The sequence below is a fragment of the Microcaecilia unicolor genome, chromosome 1 (assembly GCF_901765095.1).
Source record: "Microcaecilia unicolor chromosome 1, aMicUni1.1, whole genome shotgun sequence".
Taxonomy (NCBI): Eukaryota; Metazoa; Chordata; class Amphibia; order Gymnophiona; family Siphonopidae; genus Microcaecilia; species Microcaecilia unicolor.
Window position 1 is genome coordinate 752,889,205 of NC_044031.1, and position 18,645 is coordinate 752,907,849.

The following is an 18,645-nucleotide window of genomic DNA, read 5'->3' on the forward strand; positions in this document are numbered from 1 at the left end:
CTCCGGCAATGAATTCCAGAGTTTAATTACACGTTGAGTGAAGAAAAAGTTTCTCTGATTCGTTTTAAATTTACTACTTTGTAGCTTCATCGCAAGACTCCTAGTTCTAGTATTTTTGCAAAGCATAAACAGACGCTTCACATCTTCCCATTCAACTCCACAATAGGACACTACCTCTTATCCCATGACTCTCCAATTTCCTCTGGAGTCTTTCATGAGGTACTTTGTCAAATGCCTTTTGAATATCCTGATACACAATCCTGCTTATAATCGAAATAGAAAAACGCCTATATTGTGACCCACATCGGGAGATAGACGTTTATCTCACAAAAGCGAATAAAGCTGTATAATTGAAAGCCGAATTTGGACGTTTTCAACTGCACTCCGTCGCGGATGCGGACAAAGTTGATGGGGGCGTGTCGAAGGCGTGGTGAAGGCGGAACTGGGGCGTGGTTATCTGCCGATCAGAGATGGGCGCCTTTCGCCAATAATGGAAAAAAAATATGCGTTTTTAGCGAGAATGTAGGGCACTTTTCCTGGACCCTGTTTTTGCACGAATAAGGCCCCAAAAAGTGCCCTAAATGACCAGATGACCACTGGAGGGAATCAGGGATGACCACCCCTGACTCCCCCAGTGGTCACAAACCCCCTCCCACCACAAAATATGCCGTTTCACAACTTTTTATTTTCACCCTCAAATGTCATACCCACCTCCCTGGCAGCAGTATGCAGGTCACTGGAGCAGTTATTAGGGGGTGCAGTGGACTTCAGGCAGGTGGACCCAGGCCCATCCCTCCCCTACCTGTTACAATTGTGCTGCTTAATGCTTATTAGTCGTCCAACCCCCCAAACCCACTGTACCCACATGTAGGTGCCCCCCTTCACCCCTTAGGGCTATAGTAATGGTGTAGACTTGTGGGCAGTGGGTTTTGAGGGGGATTTGGGGGGCTCAACACATAAGGGAAGGGTGCTATGCACCTGGGAGCTCTTTTACCTTTTTTTTTGTTTTTGTAAAAGTGTCCCCTAGGGTGCCCGGTTGGTGTCCTGGCATGTGAGGGGGACCAGTGCACTACGAATCCTGGCCCCTCCCACGAACAAATGCCTTGGGTTTATTCGTTTTTGAGCTGGGTGCTTTCATTTTCCATTATCGCTGAAAAACAAAAACGCCCAGCTCACATATTGTCGAATAAAACATGGACGTCTATTTTTTTCGAAAATACGGTTCGGTCCGCCCCTTCACAGACCCGTTCTCGGAGATAAACGCCCATGGAGATAGACGTTTTCGTTCGATTATGCCCCTCAATATCAACCATCTAACCTTTATCCACGTGTTTGTTCACCCCTTCAAAGAAATGTAATAAATTGGTGAGGCAAGATTTCCTACACTAAATCCATGTTGACTTTGTCTCATTAATCCATGCTTTTGAATATGCTCTGTAATATTTGTTCTTTATAATAGTCTCTACCATTTTGCCCGGCACCGACATCAGACTCTCCGGTCATAATTTCCAGGATCTCCGCTGGATCCTTTTTAAAAATCGGCGTTACACTGGCCACCCTCCAATCTTCCGGTACCAAGCTCGATTTTAAGGATAAATTACATATTACTAACAATAGCTCCCCAAGCTCATTTTTCAGTTCTATCAGTACTCTGGGATGAAGGTTGCTTGGATTTTGGGGATCAGAGTAAGTGTTGAATTGAGCTGTATTCCAAGGTTCCTGACTTATGATTTGAGGGGGGAGTTCATAATTCCCAAAAGAGATTTAGATGTCAGGTATGTCCCCTCTTGTGGTAGAGACCCAGAGAAGCTCAGTTTTACTTGGGTTCACTTCTATTGCACAAGTAACTTTGACAGAAAAGGGTATGTCTTCTAAAGTGCGCTAGTGAATGGACTTAGCGCTTGCTAGTGCGGGACTTTCCCACATGCTAGTACCCTAATTCTATATATGACACTCAAAATTGTGTGTGTAAATTCGGGCGTGCACCCAATTTGCATACACAATTTATTGAAAAATGAGCTAATTAGCAATTAACAGAACTAACTGGCATTAATTTAGATTTATGCATGCATTTTAGGCAGCAGGATCCATGCAAAAATTTTACGTGTAGATCTGAAAAGAGACGTGCCTATAGGAAGGGTATGAGCAGATCAGAGGAGTTCCTGGAATTTACACACTGTGTTACAGAATAATGGAGATCTGTTTCTAATTTAGGCACGAGAATTTACACTAGGTTTCAGTTGGTGTTAATCTTCGCACCCAAAATTGGGCGCAGATCCCAGCGCCAAACACAATTCTGATTGCCATTTATAGAATTTAATCCTAAACCCATTTCTAATGTACACAGTAGAGAGGTGTGGTAGCCGTGTTAGTGCACTTTTAAAGGTAATCAATAGAAATAAAACAAAATAAAACATGGAAAAGAAAATAAGATGATACCTCTTTTATTGGACATAACTTAATACATTTCTTGATTAGCTTTCGAAGGTTGCCCTTCTTCCTCAGATCGGAAATAAGCAAATGTGCTAGCTGACAGTGTATATAAGTGAAAACATTCAAGTATTACTATGACAGTAAAATAGATACCATTGGAGATTCTACATGGAATGTTGCTACTATTGAGATTCTGTTGCTACTATTGGAGATTCTACGTGGAATGTTGCTACTATGGGAGATTCTACATGGAATGTTGCTACTATTGGAGATTCTATGTGGAATGTTGCTACTATTGGAGATTCTACATGGAATGTTGCTATTCCACTAGCAACATTCCATGTAGAAGGCTGCGCAGGCTTCTGTTTCTGTGAGTCTGACGTCCTGCACGTACGTGCAGGACGTCAGACTCACAGAAGCAGAAGCCTGCGCGGCCACATTGGTGATCCGCAAGGGCCGACTTCTACATGGAATGTTGCTAGTGGAATAGCAACATTCCATGTAGAATCTATAGAAATCAAACAAAATAAAACATGGAAAAGAAAATAAGATGATACCTTTTTTATTGGACATAACTTAATACATTTCTTGATTAGCTTTCGAAGGCTGCCCTTCTTCGTCATAAGTTTGTTCGTTTGCTTTTTCATGCGGCTGTATGCAAAGAAGGGCAACCTTCGAAAGCTAATCAAGAAATGTATTAAGTTATGTCCAATAAAAAAAGGTATCAACTTATTTTCTTTTCCTTGTTTTATTTTGTTTTATTTCTATTGATTACCTAATGTACACAGGAAATAGGACATTTTCAAGTATTTGAAGTATTTCCTTTTTCAGGTCATACACGCAGCTCCGTGTGACCCTGGGCAAGTCACTTAAGGGGTCTTTTACTAATCCACGGTAGTGTTTTTAGATCATGGATAGCTGGCGGTAGACGCCGAGATGCCCATAGGAATATAATGGGCATCTTGACATTTACCACCAGCTGCTTTCTACTGTGAGCTAAAAACACTACCGTGGATTAGTAAAAGACCCCCTTAGCCCTCTATTGCCCCAAGGTACAATATTGGGCTCATTTTCAAAAGAGAAGGACGTCCACCTTTTAACATAAAATGGACGGAAGATGGACGTCCTTCTCCCAGGGACGTCCAAATTGGTATAATCGAAACCCGATTTTGGATGTCCCTAGCGGAAGTCTGTTGCAAGGACGGCCAAAAGTTCAAGGGGGCATCTCAGAGGTGTAGCAAAGGCGGGACATGGGCGTGCCTAACACTTGGACGTCTTTGACCCATAATGGGAAAAAAACAAGGACGTCCCCGATAAACACTTGGACGTTTTTACCCGGACCTGTTTTTCTTACGAATAAGGCACAAAAAGGTGCCCAAAATGACCAGATGAACACCGGAGAGAATCGGAGATGACCTCCCGTTACTCCCCCAGTGGTCACTGTTCCCCTCCCACCCTCAAAGAACATCTTTAAAAATATGTCCTGCCAGCCTCAGATGTCATACTCAGGTCCATGACAGCAGTATGCAGGTCCCTGGACCAGTTTTAGTGGGTACTGCAGTGCACTTCAGACAGGCGGACCCAGGCCCATAACCCCCTACCTGTTACATTTGTGGAGGAAACAGTGAGTCCTCCAGAACCCACCATAAACCCATGGTTCCCATATATAGGTGCCCCCCTTCACCCATAAGGGCTATGGTAGTGGTGTACAGTTGTGGGTAGTGGGTTTTGGGGGGCTCCGCACACAAGGTAAGGGAGCTATGCTCCTGGGAGCATTTTATGAAGTCCATCGCAGTGCCCTCTAGGGTGCCCGTTTGGTGTCCTGGCATGTCAGGGAGACCAGGGCACTACAAATGCTTGCTGTTCCCATGCAAATTTGGCTTGCATTAGGACGTTTTGGACATGGACGTCTTTGGTTTCGAAAATCGCTGAAAGTCAGAAACGTCCATGTGTAGAGACGTCCAAATCTAGTAACATCCAAATTTAAGGTTTTGGACGTCTCTGGCGGTATTTTCGAAACGAAATGGACGTCCATCTTGTTTAAAAAAAACGGGTTTCCCCGCCCCTGTAAATCGGAACTTGGACCTTCCTTTTGAAAATGCCCCTCTATATAACTTAGATTGTGAGCCTATTAGAGACAGTGCAAAGTACCAATAATAGAAATTGTAAACCGCCTAGTTGCTTCAGGGATCACTTGCAGTATATCGAGTGCTGAAAATAAATAAGTAATGTTCATATTTGCCTGATTAACCTGAAGAAATTTGATCTAGGAGGCAGTAAAGTATCCTGTGTTATGGGATGCGCTAACCAATTATCGCATGCAAATGTGAACATGTTGGCAGAATAGCGCATTCACACTCATTTTCAATGCTGACTCAGCCTCTCCAAAAGTTAAATACAAAGGGGCCCTTTTACTAAGTCGCGTAAGCGTCCACATGTGCCCAACATACGCCAAAGTGGAGCTACCGCCCGGCTACCATGTGGCTCTTGCGGTAATTTCATTTTTGGCACGTGTCCGATACGCGTGTCCGAAAAATCATTTACTGCTAGGTCAACGGCTGGCGGTAAGGTCTCAGACCTAAAATAATAATTCACGGTGATGCTCCGACCTACATGTTAGAGCTTATTGACCTACCACCCAGGAATGCTAAAAGATCGGCACGCACATTCCTAAATCTTCACTTCCCCAGCTGTAAAGGTCTAAAATATAGATTAATACATGCATCCAGTTTTTCAGACTTGAGTTCACAAATGTGGAATGCTCTACCATTGGACCTGAAAATAATTTGTAACCTAATTAACTTCCGTAAGGCACTGAAAACACATCTCTTTAATAAGATATACCATAATGACTTATAATTGGAACTGTAATTCACCGTCATTTACTTAACAATCGGATTACTGTCTCCCTATATCGTATTGTTTAATTTTAATAAGCAATCCATGTTCAATATGTGATACCATTTGAATATTTTCCCTTTTTTTGCCCGACTGTTCATTTAGCATTCATGTTCTATATAGTATATATTACCAATTGTATATGTATTCTGAAATGACATAAGTCATGGCGGAAAATTGTAAGCCACATTGAGCCTGCAAATAGGTGGGGAAAATGTGGGATACAAATGCAACAAATAAATAAATAAAATGGACACACAGCAATTTTCATTTTGCCGCACGTCCATTTTCAGCAAAAATTTTAAAAAGACATTTCTTGCAGGTGCGCTGAAAAATGATTCTGCGCATGCCCAAAACACGCGTCTACACTACCGCAGGCCATTTTTCAGCGCCCTTTAGTAAAAGGAGCCCCAAAATATAAGGGGGTAACTTGTAACATAGTAGATGACGGTAGAAAAAGACCTGCATGGTCCATCCAGTCTGCCCAACAAGATAAACTCATATGTGTATACCTTACCTTGATTTGTACCTGTCTTTTTCAGGGCACAGACCGTACAAGTCTGCCCAGCAGTATTTCCCGCCTCCCAACCACCAGTCCCGCCTCCCATCACCGGCTCTGGCACGGACCGTATAAGTCTGCCCTCCACTATCCTCGCCTCCCAGCCACCAACCTCTCTTCCCCCACCTGTTCCGCCACCCAATTTCGGCTAAGCTTCTGAGGATCCATTCCTGCTGCACAGGATTCCTTTATGCATATCCCACGCATGTTTGAATTCCGTTACCGTTTTCATCTCCACCACTTCCCGCGGGAGGGCATTCCAAGCATCCACCACCCTCTCCGTGAAAAAATACTTCCTGACATCTTTTTTGAGTCTGCCCCCCTTCAATCTCATTTCATGTCCTCTCGTTCTACTGCCTTCCCGTTTTACGTAGGCACGCTGGCGGTTTTTAGCACATGTTAAAAATAGACACTCGCTAAACGCTAAAGATGCCCACGGCATCTTTAGCATTTAGTGCAGGCCTATTTTTAATGCATGCCGAAAATGCCAGCGCACCTACATAAAAGACCCCCTAAATAATGCACAGTTAGCACATGCTTTAACACACTTAGTGATAAATGTTTTCACACTTGCTAAACCCAGATTCAGGCTTAGTAGACATACCTCAAAGGTATCCATTAGCCTTCAGTATCCACTCTTTCTCCATTAGTTGACATTTCTGCTTTAAGCCAGGCTAACTTTCTTCTAAGAAAAAAAAATATATACAAAGGCAGCAAGGTCTGGTTAGAGCTGCAGTTGTCTAACTATGCTTTTGTCTTTTCCCATTTTCAAAATGTGAATATTTAACAGCACCAGAAACGCCCATCTTGTGTTCCTGGGAGAATAAAAGCAGTTTCTGTTTCTAACCTGGGAAGAATGTGATATGGGATTGAAAAGCATCCCTGGCCTTTTGTTTGTCTCCCCCAGTCCTGGGCCTTTTGCTTTTAACATCATAATAAAGGATGCTCTTTAGTGGATTATCTTGAGAAGGGATTAACTCCTTCAAGACTTCTTAGGAGGTAAGGTGTTTTGAGCCCTAAATACACACCAATTGCCAGCTTAACTTTTCATCTTATTTTGAAAACTGCTCAGCTGGAATTCGGATTCTTTTCCATGGAGCTGCTTTTCTCAGTAGCAGAGTTTAGGTCTGGGAAGCAGATGTTAAAAACGCTTACTGTTCTTTTAATCTTGCATCCAAATGCTTAAAATATTTCACTTAGGCTGCCCAGGGTATGACTGAGTCGAACTTTGTGAGTCAGAAAAGCTTAAACCCCTGTTTCTGTCTTTCATGCTGGACAATGACATTTTAATAGAGTTCATTTCAAACAGGCCACTTTGGAAAAGCTGCCATACCTTTACTGTTCACCAATGCCGTCAACTTACTACTACTACTATTTAACATTTCTATAGCGCTACAAGGCGTACGCAGCGCCGCACAAACATAGAAGAAAGACAGTCCCTGCTCAAAGAGCTTACAATCTAATACTTCACGATACTTTAAAGTATGCTTAAAACACAATATATCTATCTATGCCTAATTGATCTATAATTAAAGGGGAAAAAACCAGTCTCTTAAAATTGCGCTTCTTTATTTTAATGACCATTCACTTTTATTTCACTGATTTCTCGTGATTAAAATAGATCCCATGCCCTGTGTTCATCCTTTCCCTCACCTAACCTTGGGGTCCTTTTACTAAGGTGCGCTGAAAAATGGCCTGCGTGCGTGTATTGGATGCGCGCAGGTCCATTTTTCGGCGCACCTGGCCTTTTTGGCAAAATTACAATTGGTATGCGGCCATTTTGGTCCCGAGACCTTACCACCACCCATCGACTTAGCGATAAAGTCTCACATGTCAACCGGGCGGTAATCAGCACACGTACTTCCAATTACCTTGCGCCGGAAATTTTCCGGCGCGCATAGTGGACGCTCGTCAAAAATGAAATTAACGCCCGGGCCACGCGGTAGCCGGGCGCTGGTTCCAAATTGGCGCACATTGGGTGCGCAAAGGGCCCCCTTATTACAGTAATTAACCTATTCAAATAAATTATCATTATTTTCAAGCTGAAACAATGTATATATTGGATGTTGTCATGCCAAGTGACAACTTCACTTTCACAAGCCATACATATTTCAGCCCTCTCTTTTGTAATACGTCTACTTACCTAACAATAATTAAGTTTCTTGAATATCCTACAAGGGCTATTAGAAACTCTCAAGGAAACATGGCAGTTAAAATGAAAATCCTAATTATGTATGCACACTTTTTTTTCTACCGCAGTCTATTAACTTAAACATCCAAAATATGCAGCTCCTTTTCCCACCAAAAGCAAATTTCAGAAAATTAAATTTCTAAATTTTAGCAGGCTGAGAGGATCCAGGTGCAGTCTAAATACCCACTTATTCATCTTGGTAATAATAACTATTTCAGAGACAGGACTTTAATTGTAAATAATCCCCCACATTCTTTCAGTGAAAACTCTTTAAGGAGTCATGAATTTTATTCATACTTACTCACTCTTTGAGAGTCTTTTGTTTATTTGCTGTTAAGTTCTTTGTGAAATAACAACTCCCAGTAGAAAATCCCTCTCTCTGGTTAAGGAATTAGCAGAGAGACTAAAGCAGAAAATTCTTTAAGCCTTGTTTTGTGCTAAGAGAAATGTTTGACATTTCTGTGGAGAGGTGTTTGGTTTAGATTCATTAGGTCTTACGGACACTTTTCTCTTCTTTGCCCCTTTCACTTTTCTGTCACTGTGGTTTTTTTTCCCCTTCTGTTTGGCAGAGTGAGAAGAATTGGGCAGTGTTTGTAATTAGGTTCCCTACATCTGAATAGCAAAAATCCAGTTGAGTTTTAAAGGGTTGTCCAACCATTCTGCTCTCCCAGCAGGCCCAAACCTGAAGGCGAAACCTTTTCTGTCCTGTCAGTTGGGATAAACAGAAGACCCAGGGGTCAAGGAAAAACATTTCTTTTCATTCGAAAAAATGTTTGAAATTAACACCTCAACATGAGGTGTCACTTTCTTGCCTACTTTTTAGTTGATTCTCAGTTTCTTACCCACAGGCTGAAGCTCAGAACCAAACGTGGGCGATGGAGGTGATTAGCGTCGAACTCTATAGCACCTCTATTGGGTTCATGTCTGGACTTTGACCAGCCCAGTCCAAAACTTTAATTTTGGTTCTCCTCAGCCATTCAGATGTAGACTTGTTTTTGTGTTTTGCACCACTGTCTTGCTACATGACCCAATTACGCTTCAGCTCCAGCTCAGACATGATAGACATTCTTAAGAGTTTTCTGGTACAGTGCTGAATTCATGGTTCCTTCAATAATGGCAAGCTTTCCAGGTCTTGAAGTAGCAAAGCATCCCTACACCATCACACTACCCCAAACCATGTTTGACTTTTAGTATTATCTTAATGTGGAACAGTGGCATTCCGAGGGGGGCTGACACCCCGGGGCGGATCACCGCTGCGCCCCGCCCCCCCGAGTGCAGCGCCCCCCCCCCCCCCCCGGAACAGCGCGACCCCCCCCCGGCGAAAGAACCCCCGATCCCCCGGCAAATGAACCCCCCTGGATGCATGCCGCTGGGGGGGGGGGGGTGCCGTTCGCTTGCCGGCTCTTCGTTTTCATGCTCCCTCTGCCCTGGAACAGGAAGTAACATGTTCCGGGGCAAAGGGAGCATGAAAATGAAGAGCCGACAGGCGTGCGGCACCCCCCCCCCCCCAGCGGCGTGCACCCGCGGCGGACCGCCCCCACCGCCCCCCCCCCCTTGGTACGCCACTGATGTGGAATGCTGTATTTGCTTTACACCAGAAATAATGGGACCCGAGTTGTCCACCAAAGAGTTCTGCTTTCAATTCATCTGTGATCGAACATTATCTCGAAAGGCTTGGGGCTCATTAAGGAGCGTCTTTATAAATTTGAGATGAGCATTGATATTACTCTCGGATAATGGTGGTTTCTGCCTTGCTGCTCACTCATAAATCCCATTTTGCCAAGTCATTCCTTTTGTGGCGTCATGAGCGCTGAACTTACCTGAGGCTAGAGAGGCGTGCAGTTCTGCGTTCCTGCCCTGCTCTTCTTGCTCCTCCTGTCCTGTGCACGCTGACGCTCCTTCTCAGTTTCACGTAAAGGAGCGTCAGCGTGCACAGGATGGGGGGAGCGGGGCGGGGGTGCAGCTATTCCGGAGACGGTGCTGGAGGGGGCTTCGGCTGGTGGGGGTTGGGGACCCGCGCCAGCCAAACAGGGGCCCAGACATAATTTGTGGGTGCCCAGGCCCCCGCAGCTACACCCTCGCCTTAGTCAAATCTCATTTTTTTAATTATTTTTATTTCTTGGCCACTGTACCAATTTTTGTTTTGTTGTAATAAATGAAATTACAGTCAAACAAAAGCACACTTCAATCGTGGTTTCAGATTTTAAAACTGGTGTCACACTTGTTGGGCAGACTGAATGGACCATACAGGTCTTTATCTGCCGTCATTTGCTATGTTACTATGTTAGTGCCCGCAAAGGACTCAAATACAAAGCAACCTATGCATCCAGCTTCTCCTATATAAGCACACAATTAAGGAACGCACTACCAAAAGTTGTGAAAACAATCTATGACTGTAATATATGGTAACATATATTAAATGTTTTTTTCCTGGGACTCTGGGGGGGCTGTTCCAGGGTTTTGGTGGATGCTGCTGGCTGGAAAAGGTTTAAAGTTAGTTTGGAAATTATTAATAGAGTTAGCTGAAGAAAGTGTGAGATGTTTCTTAAATGTGGTTTTATTTTTCAAGAAATAAACCATGATTAGGTGGGGATTGTACTTTAAAATGTTCCTTTCTGTTTTGGGTACAAGTCAGGTTAAAATTGACTTTGAAATTCTCTGTATAGGAAGTTTTGCATTTACTTCTATGGGGGGAAGGGATAGCCAAGATTCTAAACCAAACAGATAAAAAAAAACCCCAGTCTTTAGCTGACAAGCTGATTGGTTGAGTGGTGTCAGGTGTTCCTCTAGTGGGGGTGAGCAAGGTTGCCAGGTGGGCGGTTTTACCGCCCAATTGGGCGGGTTTTCGCCAGTGGCGGCGGGAAAATTTTGCCGGCCGCGGGATGTGGTTTTTTGGGCGGTTTTCCCGTCGCCGCTGTGCGAGTTCGGCGGTTTTTTCCGGGGCTTCTATTGGTCCAGTTCTCGTCCAATAGAAGCTTTTCTGGGGCTTCTATTGGTCCAATTTGGTCCAATAGAAGATTTTCCGGGGCGGAGCTGACGTCAGGGATGACGTGGGAGGCGGGGTTAGTGACGTGGGAGGCGGGGTTAGTGACGCGGGGCGGGGTTAGGTGATGCGGGGGTGGGGTTAGTGACGCGGGGGCCGGGTTCGGTGACGCAGAAGACGGGGATTGGCTACGGGCGGTTTTTGGGCGGGTTTACGGGGGTGAGTTGCCAGGGGGACTGGTGAACTGAAGACCAGGGCTGTGAGCATGGAGAAAAAGGCTGAGTGTGTGAAATGTAAGAAATAAAAGTATATATTTTATGGGTTTAAAGTGGAATAAGTGATAGTAAGAGTAATTGGGAGACAGGCTTGTGTGTACCAGTTTGAAAGTGAGTACTTAAATAGACAAGACTGCCTTTTTCATGGCTGTGTTGCTGAATACATGTGGGGAAAACTGATGTGTCCTGGGTGAGAGAGAGTTGTACTTATAGAAAGCTGTGAGGAATTTTAAAGCAAATTTAGTTTGGTTTGGAGTGAAACAGAGGTATGTCCCTGCATGCAGTGAATGGAATGGTTAAGTTCTAAGGGAATTTAAGGTCATGGAAGGTGGAATGAGAGTCTGTATGCAAAGGTACTAAGAGGACACATGGCTGCCTACCATTTTAGGGTGAGAGAGGCTTTGATTTGTGGTGGGAATTGTACTACATGAGCAAGCCTAAAAGTGTGTAAGGATTTAAAGTATGACACAGGGGAAGGACTGAGAAGTGAAGTTGATAGTTGGAAAAAGAAACCATTAAGCTGTGTCTGTGGGGAGGGGGTGTTGTTTGTGAGAGTTCTGAGTTCAGTGCAAGATTTGGAATCTGACTTCAGAATAAAGAAAATCCAGCACTGCCTGTGTATGAGTGTGCTGTATTTTCCAGATTGATCTGATAGCTGTGCAGGGAAATTTTATGTTTATATGTGAAGTCTGTGAGATGCAATGTTGAATCCCCATTTGAATATGGAATGGGTTACTGTGTGAGATCTCTGAATGCAGTGTGAAGCCTGCTGGATTTTAGACTAGGGAAACAACAGTGAGAAATAGGTTTTGTAGTGAGAAAACCTTTAACTTATTTTATTTCAATTAGCAAGTGTGGCCACAGTATTGAGAACTGATTAATTGTCACCAGAGTGGAGTCCGTTCCTGAAGAAGCCCAGGCAGTTTTAAAATTTTGCACCCAGTTATTTTCTTTATAAGTGAGGTTTAGGAAGAAGAAATCTGGGGGAGTCATCCTCTGAAGGGTTCCAGATGAGCTCCAACGCAAGAAAGACATCACCTAAATAAATTCCACTACAGCTAAGTGACATTGCCAAGGGTGTTGAAAGGAATATATAATTTTTTTCACAACATCTTAAGGGAAAACTAAAGAACAGAACAACATCAAATATATAAAAAAAATCCATGTTTTCCTGACTTGCCTAAGTGTTCTGGGTTCAAGTGAGATCCTTGCACAAACATCCAGAATACCATAAAGACTCAAATTCTCACATCAATAGCAAGGAAAGAGTATTCAAACAAATATCTGATTTTGATAAAAAGACAATTTAAATATTTATCTGAAAAGGTTCTTTTCTGCCTTTTTAGGTGATTTTGTTGAAAGAAACAGAAAAAGTTAAGGGTATACATGTAAAACTACATTTGAATGTTGAATATGTTATTGCAGTTCTATTAAGTCACACACTAATTATGAATTTGAGTTTATTTGAATGAAAATTTGCTTGCATTTGTATCCAATAAAGAAAAAGATAATTTGCATATCTGAAAGTTTGGTCCTTCCAGTTCAGGAACAAATCCTAAATTTAGCTTCTTTTCCTCCTTTATTCTTTGAGAGTAAAGGACGAGGTTAGTTTATTTGTACCACTCCCTCGGCTGTGAGTGTGTGTTCCCTGGATATTCGCCACGACTACAAACATCAGGTATCTTGGAGCACATCACTACAGTCCAGCTGAGAGGGGTGGTAACATGACCATCTAAACTTCAAGAAATCACTAAAAACCAACCATTTCAAAAAGGCGTACCTTACCGACCCAACATAAAGGCCTGAACTCTGCAACACAGCAAAACCAAAGATCGTATTAGACACTATCGGGCTTATTTTTGAAAGTGATCGCCGGCCATCTTCCGACATAAATCGGGAGATGGCCGGCGATCTCTCAAAAGCTGCAAAATCGGTATAATCGAAAGTGACTTTTTTGTCACCATCGCCGCTTTCCCGTCGCCAAGCCGGCGAAAGTTAAAGGGGACATGCCGGCGGCATAGCGAAGGCGGGACATGGGCGGGCATGGGCGTGGCTACCAGATGGCCGGCTTTAGCGCATAATGGAAAAAAAAGTGGCGTTAATCAGTATTTCGCTGGGTTTACTTGGTCCTTTTATTTTCACGACCGAGCCTCAAAAAGGTGCCCCAACTGACCAGATGACCACCGGAGGGAATGGGGGATGACCTCCCCGTACTCTCCCAGTGGTCACCAACCCCCTCCCACACTAAAAAATAAAAATAAAAACCTTTTTTGCCAGCCTGTATGCCAGCCTCAAATGTCATACCCAGCTCCCTGACAGCAGTATGCAGGTCCCTGGAACAGTTTTTGTTGTTTGCAGTGGACTTCAGCCAGGCGGACCCAGGCCCATCCCCCCCTACCTGTTACACTTGTGGTGGTAAGTGCTGAGCCCTCCAAACCTCCCCAAAACCCACTGTACCCACATGTAGGTGCCCCCTTCACCCCTTAGGGCTATGGTAGTGGTGTAGAGTTGTGGGGAGTGGGTTTTGGGGGGGGGGGGATTTGGGGGACTCAGCACCCAAGGTAAGGGAGCTATGCACCTGGGAGGTATTTGTGTATATTTTTTTAATTTTTACAAGTGCCCCCTAGGGTGCCTGATTGGTGTCCTGGCACGTCAGGGGGACCAGTGCACTATAAATGCTGGCTCCTCCCACGAGCAAATGCCTTGGATTTAGCCGGGGTTGAGATGGCAGCTTTTAGTTTCCATTATCGCTGAAAAACAAAACCGGCCATCTCAAACCCGGCGAACTCTGGCATTTGGCCGGGCCAAACCGTATTATCGAAAGAAAATATGTCCGGCCATTTTTTTCGATAATATGGTTCGGCCGGCTGTTTGCGATGACGCCAAAATAGATCGCCGGCAATCTATTTCGCCGGCGCCATGCGATTATCCCCCTCCATATAACCTTCCCTGTCCTTGACCCTAATGTGCCTGAAACATACCTACCTTATTCGACCACAACATCACCCTGTATTTGTTCCTCTACTGGACTTTGCAAACACCTTTATGGTACTATCCTGCTTATAATCGAACGAGAAAAACGCCCAAGTTCCGACCTAAATCGGGAGATGGACGTTTATCTCACAAAAACGAATAATGCGGTATAATCGAAAGCCGAACTTGGATGTTTTCAACTGCACTCCATCGCGGAAGTGTACAAAGTTGACAGGGGCGTGTCGGAGGCGTGGTGAAGGCGGGACTGGGGCATGGTTATCACCCGAACAGAGATGGGCGCCTTTCGCCGATAATAGAAAAAAAAGTATGCGTTTGTAGCTAGAATTTAGGGCACTTTTCCTGGACCCTGTTTTTTCACGAATAAGGCCCCCAAAAGTGCCCTAAATGACCAGATTACCCCCAGAGGGAATCGGGGATGACCTCCCCTGACTCCCCCCAGTGGTCACTAACCCCCTCCCACCACAAAAAATGATGTTTCACAACTTTTTATTTTCACCCTCAAATGTCATACCCAGCTCCCTGGCAGCAGTATGCAGGTCCCTGGAGCAGTTGTTAGGGGGTGCAGTGGACTTCAGGCAGGTGGACCCAGGCCCATCCCCCCCCCTACCTGTTACAATTGTGCTGCTTAATGCTTAGTCGTCCAACCCCCCCAAACCCACTGTACCCACATGTAGGTGCCCCCCTTCACCCCTTAGGGCTATAGTAATGGTGTAGACTTGTGGGCAGTGGGTTTTGAGGGGGATTTGGGGGGCTCAGCACACAAGGGAAGGGTGCTATGCACCTGGGAGCTCTTTTACCTTTTTTTTTTTTTTTTTTTTGTAAAAGTGCCCCCTAGGGTGCCCGGTTGGTGTCCTGGCATGTGAGGGGGACCAGTGCACTACGAATCCTGGCCCCTCCCACGAACAAATGCCTTGGATTTATTCGTTTTTGAGCTGGGCGCTTTCATTTTCCATTATAGCTGAAAAACAAAAACGCCCAGCTCACAAATTGTCGAATAAAACATGGACGTCTATTTTTTGCGAAAATACGGTTCGGTCCGCCCCTTCACGGACCCGTTCTCGGAGATAAACGCCCATGGAGATAGACGTTTTCGTTCGATTATGCCCCTCCATGTTAGCCACATTGAGCCTGCAAATTGGTGGGAAAATGTGGGATACAAATGTAACAAATAAATTAGTGTGCGCAGAATGCTCAGTAGCTCTAGCGTGGGAGACAGTGAGCTCACCGAAGATTAGCGCAAACAGCATGCTAATGCAGTCAAACGGATGTTAATGAGGCCGTTTCCTATTCCGTCCTAATGCTCAGAGAACAGCACACAAAACAAAGCCGCCCTTACCGCTGAAAAAAAGAACACCAGCTCGGAGCAGGCATTAGGGTGTTTGAAGAGAAGTTTCTCATGATTCATTGTTTAAAATCTATTGGTTTTGGAAGCAGGAGGAAGCCTGTACAAGCAGGAGTATAGCTATGTGGGGCCACGGGGGCCTGGGCCCCCGTAGATTTGGTCCTGGACCCCCCTGCCGATGAACCTCTCGACCCCCCCTCCTGCCGCCAACCCTCCCCCGCCATCGCCGTGGGCTACCTTTGCTGGTGGGGGACCCCAACCCCCGCCAGCCGAGGTCCTCTTGCTTCCCGCTTCGTTCTGTTCCTCCCCCATCCTGATCTCTCTTTCTCTTCTCCCTGAAGAAGAATGAAGTCCAGGCCCAGGCCCTCTTCAATCCTGATTCCCCTCCCTCCCCTCAATGAAGAATGAAGTCTGGACCTGAGCCCCTCCCCAAACCCATAGGTACCCTTGGGCCAACTTTGAAACTCCCTAGTGGCTGGAAGGGATCATATGGGCAGGATCAATGGCCACTCACTCTTACTCATTGTGGGTCTGGCATAAAATGGCTTTCGTGACCCTTGCAACAGTCCCACAGTAGATTCTACTTTGGGGAAGGAGAAGGGATTGGTGGACTTAGACCCGGACTTCATTTTTCTTTGGGGGGAGAAGGAAAAGGGGCTCAGGACTGGGGGAGTTGGGACCAGAGACCCTTGAAACTACTTATGTGGATTCCGACTGATATTCAGCCAGGGCCTGAATAAGTGTCTTATGCAAGTCCCAGCTCAATATTGGCAGGGACCCACTTAAGCTCCAGCGACCACCTTTGCTGCCAGGGATACCAAGCCCTGCCAGCTGAGGACATCTCCCGCTACAGGCGTGACTCAAGTAGGCAACATCTTTGCCTGGTGATGATTGACATCCCCACTAGCCATGAAGCCACTGAAAAAGTCAAACTGCGGAGCCACCAGAAAATCCCTGAATTCTTTTAATATCCTTGGATGTATCCTATCTGACCCCATCACTTTGTCTGCTTTTAATTTAGCTAACTCCTCATGAACACTGTCTTCTGAAAAGCATCCAAGGTCTACCCCACTTCCAATCCTTCTAAAGTACATTAAGATTTTGCAATCACTGTACATGAATTGCCAAAGTTAACATGTGATACATGCAAAAAAAAAAACCCGCATTAACTGTTGTGGTGTTCCTAGCAAGGTTCTCTCTCTCTCTCTCCCTCCCCCCCCCCCCCCATTTAATGGAGAGAAAGATTTTTTTACTCTCTCTCTCCCCTCCCCCCCCCCCCCCCCCCCCCCCCCCCCCCCCATTTAATGGAGAGAAAGATTTTTTTACATAAGACATAATAACAACCACACTGAGTCAGGCTGATGGTACATCTAGCCCAGTATCCTGCTTTCATCAGTGGCCAATCCAAGTCAGAAGTATCTGGAAGAATCCCAAAGAGTAGCAAAATTCCATGCTACTGATCCCAGGAATAAGCAGCGGGTTTCCCCATGTCTATCTTAATAGCAGATTGTGAACCTTTCCTTCAGGAACTTGCCCAAACCTTTTTTTTTTAAACCCAGATACGCTGACTGCTGTTTCCACATCCTCTGGCAAAGAGTTCCAGAGCCTAATTATTCATTGAATGAAAAAAATATGTTCTCTTATTCATTTAAAAGTGTTACCATGCCATTTCATGGAGTATCCCCTAGTCCAGTGGCGTAGGAAGGGGGGGGGGGTGCACGCGCTGGGGGGGGGGGGTGTCGGCTCTTTTCTGGTTACTTCCTGTTCCGGGGCAGAGAAAGCAGGGAAGCAGCAGAGCCGACGCAGCTCCCAGTGACGTGCACTGGGGGCGTATCGGCCCTCCCGCCTGCCCCCCGCTGCAAGGTAGGGTGCGTTTCGGGGGGGGGGCGCTCCGGAGGGGGGGCGCCGTGCCCTGCACCCAGGGGGGGGGGTGCGCAGCGGCGACCCGCCCGGGGTGTTAGGCACCCTCGCTACGGCACTGCCCTAGTCTTTGAACTTTTTTGAAAAAGTAAACAGTCAATCCATGTTTACTTGTTCTACTCCACTCAGGATTTTATAGACCTCTGTCATACCCCCTTCAGCTGTCTCTTTTCCAAGATGAATAGCCCTAACTACTTAAGCCTTTCCTCATATGAGAGGAGTTCCATTCCCGTAATCATGTTGGTTGCCCTTCTTTGATTTTTTTTCTAATTCTAATATATCATTTTTTTTTTTTTTTAATAAAGTGATCAGAATTGCACAGAATAGTCAAGGTAAGGTCTTACCATGGAGCGATACAGAGGCATTATAATCTTCTTTGTCTTATTTTCTATCCCTTTCCTAATAATTCCTAACATTCTGTTTGCCTTTTTTGGCCACTGCCACAAACCACGCAGAAGGTTACAATGTATTATGCACAATGACACTTAGATCTTTTTCTTGGGTGCTGACCCCTAATGTGGAACCTAGCATCAAGTAACTATGGGTTGGATTATTTATCCAGTCCGCCCACAAGGCAGCCAAATTTGTAACTGCCAGTCCATGCAGGTTACACCCTTCTACGCATCCTTTAAAGTTGAAGGTCATTTAAGATTTGATAGCGCTAAACCTCTTCGATTGAAATTACACTGGCTCCCTGTCAGGGACCGCATTACTTTCAAAATTTGCTCTCTGGTCCACAAGATAATCTACGGTGGTGCCCCCGGATATATGATTGATTTAATAGATCTTCCAGCCAGAAACAGAATCAGTTCATCATGTACTTATCTGAACCTTCACTATCCAAGCTGCATTGGACTCAGATACAAATCAACCTATGTATCCAATTTTTCTTACTTAAGTACGCAAATGTGGAATGCAATACCAAAGAGTGTGAAAACGATGAACGACCATCAAAACTTCAAGCGAACTTTGAAGACCTATCTGTTTTGCAAGGCCTACCCTATTGATTCTACTTAAATGCCTCAACTCTACAATGCATCTATACATACA